The 22,698-nt window shown below is 45.6% G+C and overlaps 1 protein-coding gene across 2 annotated transcripts in view; it reads left to right on the top strand.

Moving 5' to 3' along the window:
• The first annotated feature begins 1,964 nt into the window (after positions 1-1,964).
• Positions 1,965-22,698, top strand: part of LOC138798457 (tetratricopeptide repeat protein 31-like) — a 62,677-nt gene continuing 41,943 nt past the window's right edge. For both annotated transcript variants that reach the window (XM_069978924.1, XM_069978923.1), the window contains exon 1: positions 1,965-2,070. The gene's annotated coding sequence lies outside the window, so the exon portion shown is untranslated. The remainder of the gene's footprint in view (positions 2,071-22,698) is intronic.

Raw genomic sequence — 22,698 nt, 5'->3', positions numbered from 1 at the left:
CAGCTTCATCGCCCTGTAATAACAAAGATGGCTGGAGCTCCTGGTAGTGGTGGAGGTGTGGTGCCTGATTTATATGACGTTTATATCATATAACTAGTGATTCCCTGGCATTTTTATAGACTGTAACGTCACATGGGCAGGGCTCCTACCTAATGTATAGGTGCTGGGTCATTTGTGTATATCACGCTGTACTGTAGCTGGCACCAGAGGAAGGTGACACCGATGAAGTGGGATCAAGAAGAATGTTGTCAAGAAGGGCCCCATTTACCTAATGGGGGAAAAAAATGGGATAAAACTACTTACCTATGGAAGGGACTTGTCTACCTAGTGGGGGGTACAACCTACTAGGTGGAGCAACTTACCTACTGGGGGAACTTACCTGTGGAAGAAATTACCATAAGTAATGACTTATAGGTCCCGTCCCCTGGATGTCCACTGGAGGATATCTGAGCTCCACCACCATCTCCTTGGTCTTCCCAGCATTGATCTTAAGGTGGTTCCGCTTTGTCTAGCTATTGAAGTAATCCAGAAAAGGAAGGAAACTACCTACCAAATGTGGGAACCTATGAACCTACAACCTGTGACCCCCCGTGCCGGGGTGACAGGCTCCTGACCCCCCCCGTTAGAGCCCCCTATACTTACCTCATCGCGGGTCCTGCTTCCTGAGCCGGTCGGGTGACGGAGATGTCAGCGCCCGAAGTCGGACTCTCCTATGAGCGCGCGATGAGGCAAGTATAGGGGGCTCTAACGGGGGCTTGGGAGCCTGTCACCCTGGCACGGGGGGTGACAGGTTCTCTTTAAAGAAAATCTGTCACTTGGTTTATGCCGCCTTAAAGTGACTGTACCACCAGGCCCAGGCTGAAGCACTGGAGGCGAGCCGACCCACCCTTAGTGGGAGGAAACCCTAGCCCCTCTATGATAGGGTTCCATTGATTTTAATGGAGTCACGTCATGGAGGGGCTGGGGTTTCTTCCCACTGGGGGTGGGTCGGCTCACCTCCAGTGCTTCAGCCTGGGCCTGGTGGTACAGTCAAATGGCAGCATAAACTAGTGACAGAAATGCTGAACAGATCAGTGTATTACTTACATCATTCCGTTCAGCCGTTCTCCTAATATGCAGGAGAATAGGATTCTTGCCACACTCCTCCCCCCGCCCTCCTGATGCTGATTGACAGTTGTTGTCTATACACAACATGGACAGATAACTGCCAATCAGAAGCTGGTGGGCGGAGTTTGCTAGTGCTCATGAATATCCAGGATTACTGAGCTCATGCACATAATGGAGAGGACTACTTATTGTCCATGTTACTTAGCAGGATATCTCTGAATCAGAGTGACACATCATTCCGTTCAGCTTCTCTATCACTAGTTATTACTGCTACCCTTAGATACACACCCCATAGGGGACCTACCTATTTGGAGGCCTGATATATATATATATATATATATATATATGTATATATATATTTATTATGTTGAAATAATCCCAGGATAACACCTGACTCCTAGACACTTCTATTAATATCTCTCCTCTTCCCAGTCTGCAGCTTCCCCAGTTATATACACTCTTTTAAGTAATTGCTATTTATGCAGTTTTCTCCCTGTAGGTGGAGTTTGCCCTCAGAGCCCCGCCCCCCGCACGGCTCCCACCACGTCCCGTAGCGCCTGTGGCTGCTGTCACTTGGAGCCCATCCTCCACCCCCGGAGCCATCACACAGGAACACACAGGAGGCGGAACACGTGCGGACCAGAGAGGAGCCCGAACACAAGAGGGGCGGGGTTACACGGAGGGGCGGGGCGTGGAGTGGATTACTTTCGCTGGGATGGGCTGGGCTAGAGACGGAGGGGCGGGGTTATGAGGTAGTGGGCAGAGCATGACGCCTACAGCTTGGCATGTGATGGGCGTGGCTTATGACAGGAGCCGGGCGGGGGGCGGAGCGCCGGGGGCTGGGAGCGGAAGGCGGAGGTAGAGAGGTAGAGAGCGGCCGGGAGTGGGTGATGGTACCGAGGCGGAGGCGGGCGTGCTGTTCACTGGAGCATAGAAGCCGGAGCGGTACCGGAGAGCGGGCAGGTGGGTGTTCACAACGGAGTGTGGATGTGTATGGGGGCGGCGGGAGATACCGAGTGCAGCTCGTCTACTTGTACCGTGTATAGGAGCAGCCGGGGCGGATAGAGCCGGGGGAGAGCCGCTGCCGGCACTTTCTACACTCTACAAGTTGTGGCTGCAACCTGCTGCTCTGGGGGACTACATCTCCCAGCATGCCCTGCCATCTGCGGCTCGGGAAGGCATGCTGGGAGATGTAGTTTCACAATAACGGATGAACGACCACCGGCCTGGCCATGCTGGGCGTTACAAGTCCTCACAACTGGGAGAGTGAAGAGCTGGGAGTTACATGCAACAGGTGGAGGGGCTGGCAGGGCATGCTGGGAATTGTAGTTTATTAGCAGCTAGTGAGGGCCAGTGCAGGATGGAAGGGGTCAATAGTGAAGTGCACCATGTAGTAGATGCAGAAGGCCATGGTGGGGTGTAGTGTAGTTTGCTGGGCATGCTGGGAGTTGTAGTTTCTGAACATAGGGAGACTGACATAGAGTATAGAGGACAACCTGCGGCTGTAACTACAGATCCCATCTGCAGACTATGCTGGGGGTTGTAGTTGTAGGATGGTGGTGGTTTATGTCACCAGAAAACAAAGACTGACAGGAATCAGGTGACCAGGAGCGACGTTGGCATCGGAATAGGTGGTGGTCGTCGCCTCTTAAAGGGGTATTCCCGTCTTGTGTATGGCTAGGACAGCGGCTCGCCATGTTGGTTGGGCCGTTGTTTGAGGGATTACGGGCAATAGCGCTAGTGGCGCACGTGACTCGTTTTTGCACCTACTTTTCAGTATGTAAAATATTAGTAAATTCGTCATAGATCGTGCAATGTGAATTAGTAAGAAGTGGCCGAACACCATTCCTGTCCGTCATCTCGCCATGGCTGTACACGTGACAAATGTAATACAATGTGGTGAAGCCGCAGCTAGAGGAATCTAGGGGGTTTCTAGCAATGAACTTTTATCATTGGGGGGGGGAGGAGTTCCATCCACCGGACTATTCAGACACATAGACATTCATGTGAATTGCTGGAAAATGGAAAACCCCTTTCAATATATATATATATATATATATATATATATATATATATATATATATATATATATATATATATATATGCACACACACTCATAGGCCTCGTTCAGATTGAGATGTATTACGCTGCAGTTTATTAGCTGTTTTACCATTGTGAGCCCGGCCTGATACTAATAATTTGATCTAATGGCGTCATATGGATCTTGTGGGCATATTATATCAGTATTAGGCTTTAATGTAATTGGATGTCGGATATTAGATACTATATAGTTATGAGGTACAGTATACGGCCTTGTTCAGATGGAAGCGTTATCTCAAGAATTAAAGTCCTCCCCTAGCTGCAGGATCGATGAGGCATTGATTGGGGGGGCTCCGACTTCTGGGACACCCACCTATCAGGAAACAGAGGTCCCTTGTTCTCTGCAGTGGTCGGGTTGGGTATGGGAGGGGGGGGAGGGGTCCCAGTGGTCGGAGCACCATGAAACACCCATCCTGTAAATAGGGAATAACTTAAAATTTTGGGATAATCCCTTTAACTCTGCATTCTGGAGTCACAGTTCTACTCTATACTGATCTTATAGTAGGATGTGTTACACCAGGTTAACTAGCGTACAGGAGGTGTGGGACATCACTAAGGACCCTATTACACGGGACGATTATCGTGCAGAAAATCGTTATATCGTTAGAATTTAAACAATAATCGTTCTGTGTAATTGCAGGCAACAATTGAAAAATCGTTCGTATGTCGTTGATCATTGATTTAGGTCTGAACCTAAAATTATCGCTAATCATTCGCTGTAATTCCACGTTCGTTTAAGTTCTGCATTTGTTCACTAATCGGTCAGTGTAATAGCGCATTGTCCATTGTTATGCTGGGATCAGAAGGAATAAACGATCATAGTAACGATCGCAATAACGATTGTAACTAACGATTATCGTTCTGTGTAATATGGTGAACAATTTCAGGTTAATGATAAACACACTTGTTTGCCATCGTTAAAAATCGTTCCGTGTAATAGGACCCTAAGTGCCCCCAGGACCACCTCTCTGCCGGTATTGGCTCTGTTCCCTTAGTGCCACTTCTTAGGTCGCATGCCATGCCACATTGCACAACCTACATATTTTGCCCTCCCGTAACTGCCACCCTGACATGGTTTCTGGCTTGTACAGGTAACATGTGGTTTCTATGTATTTCACTTGTGCGCCCCCTCCAAAGAAAACATAGTCCTTGTATTTCGCCATTGCTCCATTATAGATTTGGCAGAGAATATAGTGCCGCGTGCTGTGCATTTCTTGCAGTCAGAATTAACAGGACCCCTGACGTAGGGGTAGGAACCCTGCTGCGGTGGTAGCACCGGTCACCATCTCACGTACAGTATACGTCGGTGCTGGATATAGCCGGGCACCTGTTGGCACACAGTCTATATACACGGCTGCGGCTTTGCTTCCTGCTGCTTCTTTAATTGTGTTGTCTTCTTCTTTAATGCTTCTTGTTGTTCATGCAAAGCACCATTACTCCGAGCATTTCCAGCATGAGTCACTGCCTGTAATGGGCACATAGTCCTGATATCCCTGCTAGAATCACAATGACGAGTCACAGAAACGTAAGGATGAGCCATATGTGATGATCCCGGGGCACGTGACACCTGCCGTCTCATATTATATAGGAATCATCGGCATGATCAATGCGTTATTGATCGATTTAGTAAAGCAACCTGAGCTGTATATTCACGGTAATATGTAAGTTTTAGACCAGGGATGGGGAACCTGAAGCCCTCATGTTGCAGAACTACTATTCCCATCATGCCAAAGCTTTGGCATAAGGGAATTGTAGTTTTGCAACAACTTCCCCGTCCCTCTATCTTTCAAGGGGTTGTTCCTGCAGGAAGTGATGTATATTTTCCACTTTTAAGGTGAGTTTACACAGGCAGATTTATCTGACAGATTTTTTAAGCCTAAGCCAGGAACAGACCAGAAACAGGGAACGGGTCATAAAGGAAAGACTGAGATTTCTCCTTTTTTCAAATCCATTCCTGGCTTTGGCTTCCAAAATCTGTCAGATAAATCTGCCTGTGTAAACGCACCATTAGGGTCCATTTACACACACAGATTATCTGACAGATATCTGGCAGATTTTTGCAACCAAAACCAGGAATGGATTTGAAAAGAAGGGAAATCTCAGTCTTTCCCTTACAACCTGTTCTCTTTTTATAGTCTGTTCCTGGCCTTGGTTGCAAAAATGGACCCTTATACAGTGCTCTCTGCTGCCACCTCTGTCCATGTCAGAGAAAATCCCCATAGTAAACCTCTCCTTCTCTCCAGATTGGAAAGAATACCACTTCCTGAAGGACATACAGCAGCTGATAAGTACTGAAAGACTAGAGATTTTTTAATAGAAGTAAATTACAAATCTCTGTCACTTTCTGGCACCAGTTGATTTGGAAGAAAAACATTTTTGGTGAACCACCCCTTAGGAGTCTGTCAGCATGGGCCACAGAATCTAAGGCAGGGATGTTAAACTCAGGCTCCCCAGCTGTTGCAAAACTACAATTCCCATCATGCCTGGACAGCCAAAGTTAAAGCTTTGACTGTCCAGGCATGATAGGAATTGTAGTTTTGTAACAGCTGGAGGGCCTGAGTTTGACACCTGTGATCTAAGGGGATGACTGGTTGGGATCAGAGTTAACTTCGATCCTAGCTGCTGCAGCATGGTTTTAGCATAATTCTACATCTGATACCTGCCCCATCTTGTCAAGTTATATCCACAGGATAGCACATTGCTATGAGGTTGTGGGGGATTTAAAGACTAGGATCCCCGCAGTGCTGAAAATGGGGATCCTGAAGTTGGATCGGTGGGCCGAGCATCTGTGCTGCCACTTAATTCATTCTCTATAGGGCCACCAGAGAGAGAAGAACGCAGCTTTCCGTGTATGTGCGGCCTGCAGCATCATCCATTGGGGATTTCAGGGGTCCTTATACTCCAGATAGTGGGTGCTTCAGTGGTCGAACCTCCAGCTAGATTCATAAATGTACAGCATAGCAAACAAAAACATGGCGGCTTTCCTATTCACCTACAAGGCATAGAGATGCAATATCAGCCATAGTCCACATACCAGAGTGGCGGCAGATCTAGAAGAAAGCGGCCATTTTTTTTTTTTTTTTTTTTTTTTTAACTCCCATACAACCCCTTTAATGATCTTGATCCATTCCTGGTCTCCAAGACAACACTGGCAGCCATTATAAGGAGGCGTGTCCTCACAGATTCTCTCAGTAGTGCAGCCTCAGGCTTGTAACACCATAAAGTTATTAAAGTTATTAAAAATGACATTACCTTTAGTGTACACTAAAACTTTTTTTTTTTTTTTTTTTTTAATAAGGAAACTGCTTTTACTATTGTGCCTGAATTGTTGCCTGAGGTCATATGGGTGATCTTCATAGACCAGGGGCATAAAAAATAACAATAGCGAAAACATCAGCTCTAGATGTGGCCTCGTAGGCCCAGCTCCTACCCAGGGTTCATACAGCGGACCTGTGTGGCACCGTATACCGTTCAGAAGTGAAAGTTTGGTATCACAAAAAAGCTCGGTGTGACTCCATTAGGCCTGTGCCCGCGCTGAAAAGACCGGCGTCTAATGCCAAGTCCTGTTAAGTCCTAGATTTCGGTAGGAAGCTGTGTGTGGACATAGATGCACAATGCTTTATGCTTTACCTATGCCACGCTAGTGCCCATTTGCTCTTTATAAGAAAAGTCTTGCTCATTACTGGCCAAACACTTAAGACGCCCAGAATTTGCTTTCAGAGCCTCAATTACTTTGGGTAAGTTGTGTGTTGTTTTTTTTTTGTTTTTTTTTGTTTTTTTACCTTAAAGGGGTAGTGCGGCGGTAAACAATTATTCACAGAATAACACACATTAACAAGTTATACAACTTTGTAATGTATGTTATGTCTGTGAATGGCCCCCTTCCCCGTGTACCCGGAAGTGTGGTGCGCTATACATACCTGTCACTTGACGACTCGTCTCCGATCTTCAGTCAGCGATGTCGTCTTCAGCCGAATCCCTCCGTCCGGCCTGAGTGCCGGCCACCCTCTGCCGCGTCATCGGCTGCTCAGCCGCGATTGGCTGAGCATAACTGTGCTCAGCCAATCGCGGCTTAGCATCTGATGACGCTGAAGAGGGCGGCCGGCAATCAGGACGCTCGGAGGGATTCGGCCCGGCCGTCCGAAGACGACATCGCAGACTGAAGATCGGAGACGAGTCGGCACGTGACAGGTATGTATAGCGCACCACACTTCCGGGTACACGGGTGGGGGTGGTGGGACACGGGAAGAGGGCCATTCACAGACATAACATACATTACAAAGTTGTATAACTTTGTAATGTGTGTTATTCTGTGAATAATTGTTTACCGCCGCACTACCCCTTTAAAATGTCAAACCTGCTTTAAAGGGGAACTATCAGCATGTTAGATGAATCTAACCGTATAGACCCCTATAGCATCGGGAAGGCTGAGGAGGAAGATATTTCTTACCTTCCTCTTTGGGGCCGGTCCCATGCTTTTAGTCGGGGTAAATGCAGCTCCGGAGCACCGTTAGGAGCACTGCCGTGTCATCCGGCCCGCCCCTTCTAACTGCCCCAGAGCAGAGTTTGTCCCGACTAATCAGTGCAGAGGAGGAAAGTAAGACGAATACCTTCTTCCTCAGCGTCCCTGGCACTATAGGGGGCTATCAGCAGGTTGGATTAGTCTTTAATGGTGTGATTGAGGCCCAACACATTTTCTGATTCTCTTCTTTATTCTGGATACAATATTAGGTCAAGCTTGCAGGATGGTGCAGGTAACAAGGACATCTGCTGAGGAAAAATACATGGAGCTTGTATGATGATGTGGATGGTTGTGGTGGAGAATCCATTAGTATGTGTGGCTGAAAGAGCTTGGCATGTATAATGGAGCAAGGTATACTCCCATTGTGGCTACAAGGGAAACTGGGATTGGGAGTCCAGGGCTTTGCTTCCATAAGTGAAATCCGAAATTGCATATTTATTGCCGGAAGAGGTGGCCATAGGGACATAGGCAGTTTTGGGACACCAATCCCAGCTAAATTAAGATACGTTGGTGGTTTAGTGTCTCAGAAGGTGACAGTTTCTATGGATAATGCAAATTTAGTTCAAATTTTTTAAAAATGTTCTGTCGTAGATCTCCCCCCCCCCCCCCCCCCATATTGTGTGAATGAGGTTTTTAAGGTGTAATGAAATCTTTCGACATGGCAAGACTTTTTGTCGTCCAAATATTCCGAATTTAACTGATTGCTAAAACAAGTCTCGTTCATGTCGTACACATTCAGGAGAGAATGTGAACTCTCGATATGTCTGTAAGACGTATCAAAAGTTTTTTTTTTAGTGACTGTGCCCAACAAAATTCTTATCCACTTTGGTATTACCGTGAATGCTACCTAATCCCACATTATGGATGACGACCATCAACGCCTTGAGAAATTCCAGACCCTGGTCTATTCACTTGTATATTGCAGACTTGTTCAGGATTGTAAATTATTCTTGATTTCATCCTTAACTGGAGAAAAACTTGTTGGACGTAAGAACGTTATTCATTTTGGACCACCACTTCCATAGCAGATGACGTAGAAGTACGTTACTCCATCTGTTGCATGGCTACTATAGAGGGTTCCATAGGGAACGTCGTCCATATACTTCATCATCTACCTTAACAGTAATTGTACCCGTTCCGTTTTGCTACTTTTGTGTGCTTAGTACATTGTCTACATTGGAAAGCTGCCTGTAATTGTGAGTTGCATTATTCCGCTCTGTACAAGACTCGCTCGGAGGTCTTTGAAGATTTGCATTAGTCACACGGAAGCTCAGATGTGGGAGTACGAGGCTTTTTATCTTCCATGTTCCTAAGGGAGGGAGACAGCATCTCTCTGTACTATCTGGATGTACGCTGCTTTTGCGTTATGGCATGTAAAGAGTTAAACAACATGTTGCCAAATGGTGCGATCAGCAAATATGAGAGTTGCGGTGACATCATCTCCTCTGTATAGCAAGCAGGGCCGGGGCTTTGAGCGGTCTTGCTATTTCTATAGGTGTGGATATGTAAACTGTTTAGTCAATACAGTTTATTTAAGACCGTTTCGTTGCCTTAAAGGGGTTAGCAAACATTAGCTGTATGGGTGCTGGGTGCAAGTATGTAAAAAAAAAACAATAAAGAAGCTATAATTGACTCTCCGCACTCCACAAATGTCCTCCTGTGGGTCTCTAGTGTCCTCCAGAGACCATCCTGCCTCCACTTCCGAGACAGACTTGCCTAACAAATATTTCCTTTAAGGCAGGATATGCTTACAGAAAATGGCATTGTTACTTAAAGGGGAGCTATTAGCATGTTAGAGCACTGACCCTGAGAGTGCCATTCTGGCTGGCCCCCTCTACCCCGCACCACTGATAGTCATTAGAAGGGGCACTCTGGGGGTGGGACAGAGCACCAAACGACTTTGCTGGACAGAGGACTGCGTTAAAGGGGTTGTCCGGCGAAAAAAAATTATTCACAGAATAACACACATTACAAAGTTATACAACTTTGTAATGTATGTTATGTCTGTGAATGGCCCCCTTCCCCGTGTCCCACCACCCCCACCCGTGTACCCGGAAGTGTGGTGCGCTATACATTACCTGTCGCGTGCCGACCACGGTCTCCGATCGTCAGCAGTGACGTCTTCTTCGGGAGCTTGGCGGATCTTCCCGAGTGCCGGCCGCCCTCTGCAGCGTCATCCGAAGCTCAGCCGCGATTGGCTGAGCATAACTGTGCTCAGCCAATCGCGGCTGAGCAGCTGATGACGTGGCCGCGTCATCAGCCGCTCAGCCGCAATTGGCTGAGCACAGTTATGCTCAGCCAATCGCGGCTGAGCTTCGGATGACGCTGCAGAGGGTGGCCGGCACTCGGGAAGATCCGCCAAGCTCCCGAAGAAGACGTCACTGCTGACGATCGGAGACCGTGGACGACACGACATGCGGTGAGTATAATGCACCACACTTCCGGGTCTAGCGTGGGTGGGGGGAAACACGGGGAAGGGGGCCATTCACAGACATAACATACATTACAAAGTTGTATAACTTTGTAATGTGTGTTATTCTGTGAATAATTTTTTTTCGCCGGACAACCCCTTTAAAACTACACCGGAATGACACAGAGGATGAAAGTAAGAGGCATACCTTCATCCTCAGCGCCTCGTGTGCATTAGGGAGATATCAGCAGTTTAGATTCGTCCAACTTGCTGATAGATCCCCTTTAAGGGCTCCAACCAGTCACTGGACTGAAAAAGCTTGGAGTGGTCTACGTGGTGCCAACTCTGAAAGTTACTGCTTCTCCTTATGGGAGAGTAATGGCCCTATTTCCCCGGACAATTATCGTTCAGATTATCGTTAAATCGTCCGAATCTAAACGATAATCGCATTGTATAAGACGTTGTTCGTTCGTTCGCAGTAGATACGAATGCAATAGCGAAGAAAAAACGGTTGCAAATATGATCATAAGTAATGATTATCGTTCCATGGAAATGTGAACGTTTTCAGGTCTTTTGCAATAGCGGTCGTTTGAGATCAATGCTTCATGGGTAAATTATGCAAAATAGATCCCTGCTGCCACCTATAGGTGGCACTGATATGACCTCGGCAAATCCATTATTTGGGGACCTAACTCACACTCCCCAACTAGTGCTTTTTCTATCCATGCAGAGCAGCAAGCAGTTGTACTGTGTTCTTGGCTGATGTCAGTGAAGAAAAACGTGCAAGCATGGCCTTGTATCCATTGGTCATATTGCTACATGCAGCTGCTGCTGACTACTTTGCATTGCCGAATGGGACCATGAATGTGCAAGATAGAATTACCCTTTAAAGCACCAGTGTCTGGTATAAAGAATACATTACATTTAATGCAAATAACCAGGACCAAGTTGTGTGCTGACATTGAGCCAGAAAGGGATGCGTGGAAATTACAGCTCAGAAGCGTTCAGAATTGTGAATACCGACCTAATATAAGATACGGTATATACTCCTTGACATTGAAATTGCAACGCCAATAAGGAGAAGTTGTGAAATTATGGAAATCACAGGAGCCATCCATGATAATGATATGCAAATGAATGACAAAAAAACAAAATATTCAAAACACGTTCATTTATTCCGCATGGGGTATGAGAGCTATGTGCAAAAATACACACACTTGCACGCCTAGGCCTGTTATCAATGAGGTTATTTATGGGTGTCTGACGAATGTTCTGCCATGCTGAATGCACTTGGACACGCAAATCTCCAGTTATCATTGCATCGGAGACAAAAGCAGGACTCATCGCTGAAGAGGATAGACCTCTATTCCAGCCTACACTGCACCATAATAACATTTGTTAGGAGGTCAATGGAAACCTGTAGCTGGATGTTGGGCTACAAGCCAGACGTCAGTCAAGCTCTGATGGTTTGTGTAGACACTGATGCCCTAGGCTTGGTATGTGACTACCAGTTTTACTTACAGTACAGAACAGATCACTACACGCCATTCTTCTGATGACTAGAGAAGAGCGCAACTCAAGCATGCCCGAGTCCGATCATTCAGCATTTGAATACCGGTGGCTGAAGAAGTTGGATGCAGCCCTAGAGAGTCCTGGAAAACATACATATGGCGTATGGTTGTCTTAATGTTTTCCCGGATTTCCTAGGGCTGCATCCAACAACTTCAGCCACCGATTGCACAAGTCGGATAATTCAGCATTTTGCGATGCCCTACTGATGACCCGTCTAGGCACTGGTTCGCCTCTGGAACACACAACATTGAGCAGCGCTGATATCTCGGCATCATCGACATCTAAATGTGCTACAGTGGTATGTCAAGGTCTTTAAGTTCAAGGATTCTGCCAAGTGGGTGATGGTCGATGAACAGAAGGCATTGCATGATCACACCGTACTGACCTGATCCGGTCTCTGAGGTTTCATGTGGCGAAAAAATTAGATTTTATATTTAAGCATTTCCTCTATGCCACAGATAGGAGCTAGGTGATGTGATCGTTTGCAGATCCTAGTGACAAACTTATTTTTTTTCTATCTCGGAGTGTATATATTTAAAGTAAATCTGTCACGTCAATTTATGTTCCAAACTGGTGACACTGTTAGGTTGCTATTAGAGCAAGGAGACACATGGTACCTTCCGTATATCTGTTTGTGCTTCTCTAAGGTAGAAAAAGGCTTTTTGTTATACTGTGCAAAGTGTCAAAGAGGCGTGCCCAAGCCCCCTGCCCATCCCCATCTCTGCTTGCTTGACAGCAAGTTAGAAGCCGGGCCCTAAGTATGTTCAGGGATGGGAGGGGAAGCAAGGGGGCATTACAGCCTTCTGCGTTTCAGAAGTTTGGGAAGGCCTCTTTCACACTTTGCATTTTTCTACATTCTGGAAGCACAAACGTATATAACACTGGTACACGTGTTTCTTGGCCCTAACGACTAGCAGTGTTAGTAGTTTGGAATGTGACTAATTCACTTTAAATTATTACATATGATGATACAGCTTCTAGATTTCTATCTGCTAAAAAGTTGCTTGTACAAGTGTTCTTTTGGTCGGCCACCATACTCTTTAGTTTGGCCCCTGCAGTTCTCCAGCTGGCTGTATAGGTCTACTGGTATTTTTCTCATCCCGTCATCAGTGTATGGATTGGGATTCTATGGCCGAGCAGCTGCACAGAAGCCTCAGATCACCAAGTGCAAGGCCAAGTATTAGCTTAGGAGGTGTAAAGCCACCATCAGTTCTATAGTGGCAACTCAATGCCCCCAACAGCTGTCACTGGATCCTGTCAGCTCCCCTGACATGTTGTAGTTAATGCCTGTACTCCCACGATACATCAGCTTGGCAGAATCTTTTCTTGGAACTATGTTCCTGATTGAGATATATATATATATATATATATATATATATATAAGTATATATATCCAAGGAGGCCATATAGTGATTCCTGCCAATCTCCTCATACTCATGAAAACTTGTAAGTCTGAGTACGCATGTGTTCTGTAATGGGAGAGGAAAATAAGCTGCTGCCATACACTTTTGGTGGCGGCTCATCTCTCATAAGAGAGCTTGGACACGGTCACACCACTAGTCCGTAACATCCACTAGAAGTCCACTTTTACAGATCCGTGGATGATACGCGTGATACTATGGATGAATTTTTGCGAATTGCTGACAGAACTCAAAATATGGTTTGCAAAAATATCCTCATGTGTGACTGAGCTCTTATTTGTCATTGGGGGGGAAATTTGGCCACTATACAGGTTAGACCAGAAAAAGGTTACGCACACCTATTCCCCTATTCACAATAAAATAGATCAACTTGGTCGTTTAATCGTTGGCTCTTACACAAAACGATTATCGTTTAAATCTGAGTGATCGTACGATTTTTGGAATAATACGGCCCTTATTTTAATAAGTAAGTTCAGCTAAGACATCGGACTCTGAAAATATGACACAAAACTCTTAAAAGTACAGGTAATGCTGTGCCTAAACATAAGGGGGAGAGATTTATCAAACATGGCGTAAAGTGAAACTGGCTCAGTTGCCCCTAGCAACCGATCAGATTCCACCTTTAATTTTGCAAAGTATTTGTGAGGAATGAAAAGTGGAATCTGATTGGTTGCTAGGGGCAACTGAGCCAATCTTTACTTTACGCCATGTTTGATAAATCCCCATGGTTTTGTAGGCCATCTTCTAAAAGTACTGAACAAATGAAGCTAATCAGGTGGCCAGCAAGATCGGCAACTAGGTTACCATCTGGTTTTGAAAGAACACTAAACAAATATGAGGATTTCCTAACGTTCTCCTGTTTAGGGTCCACACGCACTCTCTGTGACAAACAGTTGTCCTCGCTACCCATCTCCTTTTAGGAATAGAGGGGTTTGTTAACAGGGTGTCTGGAGCACACTTGCCGGCTGGCATAGTCTTATCACTTTAGACTGTAAAGTGCAAACTAGAAATGTCACCGTAAACCAGACAGCTTGGAAAGCATCCCAAGTTCCAAAGGGTAATAACGAAACAGCAGCCAGGCCGGAGTGACATTGCATCAACCCAGACCACTTTATTATTCCTCTGTGAAATCGACTACTTTCTGAGGAGAAAATTGATGCTGTATTTTGTGTTTTTTGTGTTTTATTGGCAGGGATTGGTGAGGGCAAAGGGTGGCAGGGATTTTTAGGAGGACACGTTCATGCAAGGAGGCAGAGGCTCTGGAAGAAGAGAAAAGGATGAGAGGGAGGCAGTACGATGGCGGCTGCTTTATAGGATTGGCAGGCAATTCACAAGGTAGCGGGGACTCTGTGGGACAGAAGGTGTCATTGGTTCTTTTTGGGAGGGGGGTGTGCGGGGTCAACAAACATAAGGTGGGGCAACTTCGTTGATGAGGGTCCCTTAGTGGGCAGGCAAAACCCTGTACAAAGGTGTATGCTTCTTTTTGCCATCTCCCCTGGTGGGTTATTCTTCTCCATGTCTCTTTCCTTTGTGTCGCCCTCAGCCACTGTGGCACCACCTCTCTCCTCCAGTCGGCCACCTACTGGCTGGGGTTAGGTGAGCTACCTGTAACTAGTATGGTGCAAATGGTGTCTTATTCCTAGATTGGTGGTCAGAGTACTGGTTTGGGCCTACATTAGCACAGGCAACTGGTGGCAATGAGAACTGTAACTAACAGCAGTGCCAGCTTCAGATTGTTCACCTCAGCATTAAAGGGGAACTCTGGCAAAATAAACTGCTGTCAAAGTTTATATAGATTTGTAATTTACTTCTAGATAGTCTTCCTGCTGCCACCGCTGTCTATATCAGGAACTGTCGAGAGCAGTAGCAAATCCCTATAGAAAACCTCTCCAGCTCTGGACAGTTCCTGTCATGGACAGAGGAAAGAATACACCACTTCCTGTAGGACATACAGCAGCTGATAAGTACTTCACCCGAGTTCCCCTTTAAATTCAAGTAAACATAAAGAGGGGAATGTCTCAAGGCTACGGCATGGCCGTATGCCAGGGAGAAGGCACAGATTTGCCTCTTCTCCCTGAGCTATACCTGCCGCATCCCCCACTGTGCCGAAGGGGGGGCAGGGGGCTGCGACAAGGCGGGGAGGAAGCATGGCCTCCTCCAGTGGTAGATTTACCATGATTTACGCCTGCTCGTAGATGTAAATCATGGTGGAAATCTACACCTGCTTAGGAGCAGGTGTAGATTTCTGCGATTGCAATACTTCAGACGCAGGTAAGGCCGGATTGACTAAAAGGCGTATGTCTCATAGTGAATCCGGTGGTCAGTTGGCGACAGGGCCTAATTTAAGACGCTGATCATCATCTTCACTCCATGACACTATCAGCGATGACTAAACACACTCAGTTGGGAAGGAGGGCGCAACACCCAGTTATCTTTATCCAGGAGGAGTAACAGCGGTGCAAAGTTCTATGAATGTGTTTTTTTTAGATTGAGTAGATAGAGATGACAAGCTTATTCTGTTACTTTCAGTATCCTTCTTAGTTCTCCTTTATATATCTTTTTATACTTCTTGTATGTTACACCCATGATGGTGCTGTGTCTTTATACATACGTGTTCACATGCAGCCCCTTTGCTTCTTTTCAGTGCACGTTACATTGTAGTGACTGATTTTTCAAGAAACCCTTTACCTACAATGACCGAAGACCCTCGTTTTTTAGGGGAAGCTGTGGTTTCCTATGTGAGATTAATCTCCATATATTTTTCGACTTGCATCATGAAAGAACTTAACACATCTGCACACATAGGGGTCTGAGTGCCGGATAGTTGTGTTGCATTTACGTTTGACACCGCATTGTCCGTTTCTGGTTTGGGTGGTTCTGGGGCGAGTCTTGTTCACCCCTGCGTTTGAGAGTCAAAAAAATGGTGTAAGAAGCCGACAGACATCCTGTTTGTGACTTCCTGATGTTACATGTCACATACCTTGCATTGAGAAACATTATAAAGAAGTAGCAGAGTCTTGTAAGTTGCACAGCTGCACGACCCATGATGCTTTCCGGAAGTGCTTTTTGGCATTTTAAACAATACTATATTGCATACTGTTTTAAAGGGGCATTCCATGTTGACATTTATGGCATGGGATGTGCTGTAAATATCTGACAGGTATGGGTTCTATCTCAGATACAAGGGCCCCTGACCCCTGTCCGGTTTGCTTGTGGTGGCCGGAGGTGGTTGAGTAGCGGAAAGCAGCTGAAGTCAATGTTTTACACCACAGGCGTCAAAGTCGCAGCCCTCCTGATGTTTCAATACTGCAATGGCCACCATGACTGGACGGTGAAAACTTTGGCTGTCCAGGCATGATGGGAATTATAGTTCTGCAACAGCTGGAGGGCCACGAGTTTGACACCACCTAGTTTACACACTCTGCTTATCTGAAGTTTCCTTAATGGGGTAGGGATGCTAGCTACACTACTCCTTAACTTAAAGCAGGAGTAAGGGGTACGTCCTGCCAACTGGCCTCATCCAGCCTCCAAGATCTTCTGATGCGGCCCTCCTTGTCCGGCGGACAATGTGCACGGTATAACATGAGGTGTGGGGTGTGTGTGTGCGCGCCAGACACACAAGGGTGCTGTGCATGTTGCATGTTGTCTTCTGCTACCACCTGCAGGAGATGCCATGCTCTGCACAGACCGCAGGAGAGAGGAGAAGACTGGGCCAGAGCGTGAGTGCAGGGCAGGTGAGCGGGATAGGTTTTTTTTTTTTTTTTTGGTACTGATTACCAGGGGCATCACTGGGGGGTGGGCAACTAGACTACTAGGGGCATCACTGAGGGTTAACGGCAATACTAGGGGCATTGGTTAACTACTAAACCAGGGGTGTAATTGGGAGTAACTACAGTACTAGGGGCATCATTGGGCACGTTACTTCGGGTGCTGCCAACCCAAGCTGCACCACTGCCGTGCCCAGTATAATCTTTCCGCTGATGTGGGTCACCTGCCGACTCCCTGCTTTATTCAAAACAAAGGAGCCAGTGGCCGTTCTTGAGGTCGCTGCAGGGCAAAGAGGTCGAACAACCCTTCCCCCCGACACTGCGTTCACTTAAAGGGGTTATCCAGCGCTACAAAAACATGGCCACTTTCTTTCAGAGACAGCACCGCTCTTGTCTCCAGCTTGGGCGGCGGTTTTGCTGCTCAGTTCCATTGAAGTAAATGGAGCTAAATTGCAGACCGCACCTAAACTGGAGACAAGAGTCTCTGAAAGAAAGTGGCCATATTTTTGTAGCACTGGATAACCCCTTTAAATGTCCGCTATCCTGTTTATAGGGGACAAATGTGAGGCGGGCCATGTAGTGTAAGCCCTCAAATGATTTTATAAGTGCCCAAATGGCCCTTGAGAGTTAAAAGCATGCACCCTCCTGTAGCTTTTACGTGATGCACTTGTGTTCTGTGCAGTCAGTTCACCAGCTGTAGATTTCTGCACTGATCTATCACATACAGATTTTTGCTGCGGCCTTATCTGTTTACGTAAAAAAAAATCTAAAATATTTGAAATTCTTTTGTTCTGGTCACAAAAATGAAACTGTCTTTGTGTGCTTTCCAACATTCGCTGTTCAGCCGCCGCAGATGTGTAACAGGATACGTCGACCTGCAGTTTGTTTTGTAAAGATCAACAATTTTTATGCCGTTGTCGGAGTTAAAGGGTAACACCATATTATAATTACATATAAAGTTCATCCTGGAAGAAAAGCTGAGTCACTTTGTAAATAGATTATAAGTCAGGATCAGCGCGAGATAAATAAGCCAGGCCTTGTTTACACTGCGGAGCTGCATTCACGTTTCTGCAGGCTGTAGGGCTTAGTATATGTGGTTGTCTTCAGGTCTCCACAGAGATTGTATTGTTGGAGAGTATCTAAGTTGTGAGGGTGGTGTCTGGCAACAGGCTTTCTCTTTGTTTCCAGTAAGAGGCAGAAGCATTGTGAATACAGCTCTGGAGCATAATAAAGGCTGTAACTAGGTATAGAATACCTGGAGTATAATACACAATGTAACTCAGGATCAGTAATGTCATATATGTACATAGTGACCCCACCAGCAGAATAGTGAGTGCAGCTCTGGGGTATAATACAAAACAAGTTGTCATGTAATGTATTGTATAAAAATGTATATATTGTATAGACTGTGATCTGGACGTGTTTCATTAGGGTGTTATTACATGGGCAGATAGGGGCCTGATAACTGTAAACGAGCGCCGATCTGCTAGATCGGCGCTCGTTTACTGGGCCTATTACACGGTCCGATTATTGTTTAACAAGGGCAGCATGGACATCGTTACCGATGTCCTTGCAGCCCTTGCTTAAACTGTATACATTACCTGTCCACGCTCCAGGGCTGCTCCTGCGGTCCGCTTCTCTCCGGGTCCTGCGCACTCCAGCTTCAGAGCGGCGGCGGCAGACACGGCCTGTGATTGGCTGAGCGGCCTGTCATCTAAGACAGGCCGCTCTGAAGCTACAGTGCTGGGCCCGGGGAGAAGTGGACGACAGGAGCAGCCCTGGAGCGTGGATAGGTAATGTGTGCAGTTTGTATATAGTCAGTCGCCGCCCGCGCACAGCTATTGCATGTAACAATGCGCGGTCAGCACCCGACAATTATATGTTCTAACCTATATCAACGATCAGCCCATGATCGTTGTCGTCGGCTGATCGTATTTAATACACGGAGCAATAATTGGCCGAATCGGGCTGATTATCATTCCGTGTAATAGTACCCTTAGTCTGTGGTACAGTGTTGGGTGCCGCTTCTCCTTTCGCCCAGTGCATGCAGATAAGTATGTGTGGTGCAGGTTGCTGGTTAGTTGCTTACATAAGATTTAGATCTTTTGAATGTAAAATATTTGAGAGTAAAAGTTCTGCATTCTCCTCAGTGTTACATCACCAGGCTTGTCCTTGAGTAGATTAACAAAACCGCACAGTGCTTTACAATTGGAAAGTCTGCTAAACAGTTACCACATATCCTTATAAGATTAGAATCTAGTAAGAACATAAAGGGACCTTGTTGTTTTCCCCCATGAACATAGCACAGCATGCAGGACTTCTGCAGCAGCAGTCTGTGGGTTTTCAGCTCATTTCCATTGAAGTCAATGGAGCTGAATTGTAATACCACATACAACTTGAGGATAGGGGTGGTGCTGTTTTTGCAAGAAAGTAGCTGTGCTTTTTGTAATCCTGGAAAACCCCTTTAAAGAGCTAATCGAGCAGTGAACCATCAATGTTTTGTCCTGGAAAGGGAATATGTAATCAGAAAATTAGTTATTGTTTAAATAAAGGGGGAGATTTTTTAAAACATGGTGTAAAGTGAAACTGGCCCAGTTGCCCCTAGCAACCAATCAGATTCCACCTTTCATTTTCCAAAGAGTCTGTGAGGAATGAAAGGTGGAATCTGATTGGTTGCTAGGTTGCCAGTTTCACTTTACACCATGTTTGATAAATCTCCCCCAATGTTTTTATGTTAAAATATTTTTTTTTAATTTTTGGAGACCCCTTTACAAATTTTTCAATTTTCTATCTACATTATAAAATAATCCTGATATGTTGCAGTTTTCATTATCACCACAGTGAGCAGTGAACGAGGAGTGTTTGCTCCTCTCAGTCGGCCCGTTGAATCGGCCCAATTCAGCTGATTATCGCTCCGTGGAATAGAGAGAACACTCAGCCGATCGTGTCATCGGCTGATAGTTTATTTAGGTTCAAACCTAAAATCATCGGTCGCCACCCGCGCATCGCTACGTGGAATAGCGGGTGCGGCGGTGACCGACGATTTCACAAACATCATACATTACCTGTCCAGACGCAGGCTTTTTTCCTCTCCCGCGCAGCAGCATCAGCTTCAGAGCGGCCTGTCTGAGCTGACAGACGGCTCAGGCAATCACTGGCCAGGACCGCCGTGGCCAGTGATTGGCTGAGCGGTCTGTCAGTTCAGACAGGCCACTCAAAAGGCTGATGCTGCGCGGGAGAGGGAAAAGACCTGCGCCTGGACAGGTAATGTATGAAACAAGGACTGCAGCCCTCGCTAATGATTGTCGGCCTGTGGAATAGGCCCAGTAAATGAGTGCCAATCTAGCAGATCGTAGCTCGTTTACATCGTTCATCAGGCCCTGCTCGGCCCGTGGAATAGGACCCTTAAATTGAGACTTCCTATTCTGTCTGTAGTGATAAGAGACGTCTGCTGTAAAGTGATCTGTACAGCATTGCAGCGTCATGTGAAAACAGTAGATAGAGGAGACAATTGCAGCTCCCTGTGAAATGACCTCTTTTAAGGGGTCAAAGAGCGAGCTCAGAAATGTTACATTCATCTCAAGGGGACAGTCTGTCTATTGTCGTCTATGCCGATGAGTCTTGCTGTAAAGCATATCATTAAGTGCTGGTAAAAACAGCCCAGGCAATATGGCAGCCCCCATAACAATGTACAAAAGGTGATATGAAAAAAAAATTAGTCAAAAAATAGAAACAGATTGGAATAAAAGTTTTAGCATCTGATAATTTAGGTGGCACGTTCCCTTTAAGAATTATATAGTGAAGTTATGCTATAGACCGGGGTGGGGAACTTTTGGCCCTCCAGCTGTTGCAAAACTACAATTCCCATCATGCCTGGACAGCCAAAGCTTTGGCTGTCCAGGCATGATGGGTATTGTAGTTTTACAACAGCTGGAGGGCTGAAGGTTGCCCATCCTTGCTATAGATAATTAGAGGATTGTCTAGACTGGGTACAACTGTAGCAAACCTTCAGCTGTGAGAAGTACTAGATCTGTACAGGTGATTGACACTCTTCATTCCTATTATAATGGTACGATGAGGGATTGGCTGGTGCAGTCCTACCCGGTGCCCACTTATGCTGCCACTTGAAGCCTCGGCGGCGTGTCTGAGAACTCCACTCCAATCTGCTGCATTGGCGTATTTCATTCTTCGCCGGTTCCCCTTTGCACATCTGTGCTTTATGACATGAAGACAACAGCCAAGTTTTGCATTGGAAAGCAATTCTGATCTAAAATTATGTGCAAGTAAAAAAAAATCCCCCCCAAAAAATCAGGATTTCATAGAGACGTCCGGAACTCAGCTGTAGACAGCCCGCGCCAAGCAAACTGTTGCATGCACCGCTACCCGCTAATGTTTTTGGCCACCGAATCTTGTATCCACGAACCGGGAGCCAACTAAAATGTCTTTGTGTTCTTTGTGTTGTTCTGCTCCTCTGATGCGTTAGAAATTTTTCTTTCTTTTGACAATTAATGTGTGAAAACCACATTAGTTATGCATTAGGTTCAGAAATGACTGCAGATAAAGCAGCTTGGCTTCATAAAAAATAATGAAATTTGAATATAAATTATTTAGTTGTTACAATACAGTCATTTATATCGGTTTGCGGGAAAGCTGGCAGTTTAACCCCTTAGATGCTTCAGTCAGCAGTGACTGCGGCATCTAAGGGGTAAAGTGATTGGCAGAGCAAAGAGCGGCTTATTTTAGACTATGGGCACTCCACTGCTTGATTCCAGGATGTGCATGGGTTGGTGATGTAAAGCTCTGAAATTTTCAACAAGCAGAATCCCCCTTTAAAAAAATACAGTAAATTTAAAGCTGTATTTCAGAATCTTAATAAAAACTTAAATTCAGTTTGTGGGATTATTGTGCACAATGCATTAGTTTTAAGGAGGCATTCACATGTTCCCTGCATGGTGCATGAATACTGGCATCATGATTCATTTTGATGCCGGAAGTTCAGAATCGCTTTAAATCTTCGCTCTACTGTACTGACACAGCTGCGCAATGATTTAAACTAATTCGGAGATCTAGGCATCATAATCATTCCATGATTCTGGTCCGTAGCATATCCTCCGTACTTATGGACTGTGCACTAAACTTGTGACCCCCCCCCCCCCCCCTTACATAAAATTCTATGGCCTTATTATGTACAAAAAATTTTGGCATCAAATTGTTACTCCATGTGTGCTACTTCTTATCATAACAAGAACTGGTATAGCTTCACAATAGCCCATGTGGGTAGCTGACTAAAATTCCCATCATGCCTTGCTGCCATCTACTTTAGGCTGTTCTCCTTCACCTGTGTGTTCCACATATTGGTAACAAACCCGCTCACTGCCGAGTCTCCCACATTAATTCCTAGTTCCCTTCCTCTGCTGTTTCGCTAGTGCTGTAACTGAGCATGTGCGACCTTCAGGCAGAAGCAGAACTACTGGTCGTAACCCTAGGCAACCATAATCAGTAAGCAGTGATTGATAATGTGGGATAGTTCGGAAGAAATGTAATTTCTATTTAGTGAGAATTTTTTTTTTTTTACTTTGCTTTGTGTACTTTGGAATAGTTTGTTTTATATATCGAAATACTCCTTTAATTGAAAGCAATCAATAAATGATATGTATAATGTATATACAGTGGTGCCTTGGATTACGAGCATAATTCTGGGACTGTGCTTGTAATCCAAATCCACTCTTATACCAAAGCAAATTTTCCTATAAGAAATCACTGATATGCAGACAATTGGTTCCACACCCCAAAAATAAT

The sequence above is a fragment of the Dendropsophus ebraccatus genome, chromosome 8 (assembly GCF_027789765.1).
Source record: "Dendropsophus ebraccatus isolate aDenEbr1 chromosome 8, aDenEbr1.pat, whole genome shotgun sequence".
NCBI lineage: Eukaryota > Metazoa > Chordata > Amphibia > Anura > Hylidae > Dendropsophus > Dendropsophus ebraccatus.
Note: the sequence above shows the minus strand (reverse complement) of the source record. Positions and strands in the feature narration are given on the sequence as shown.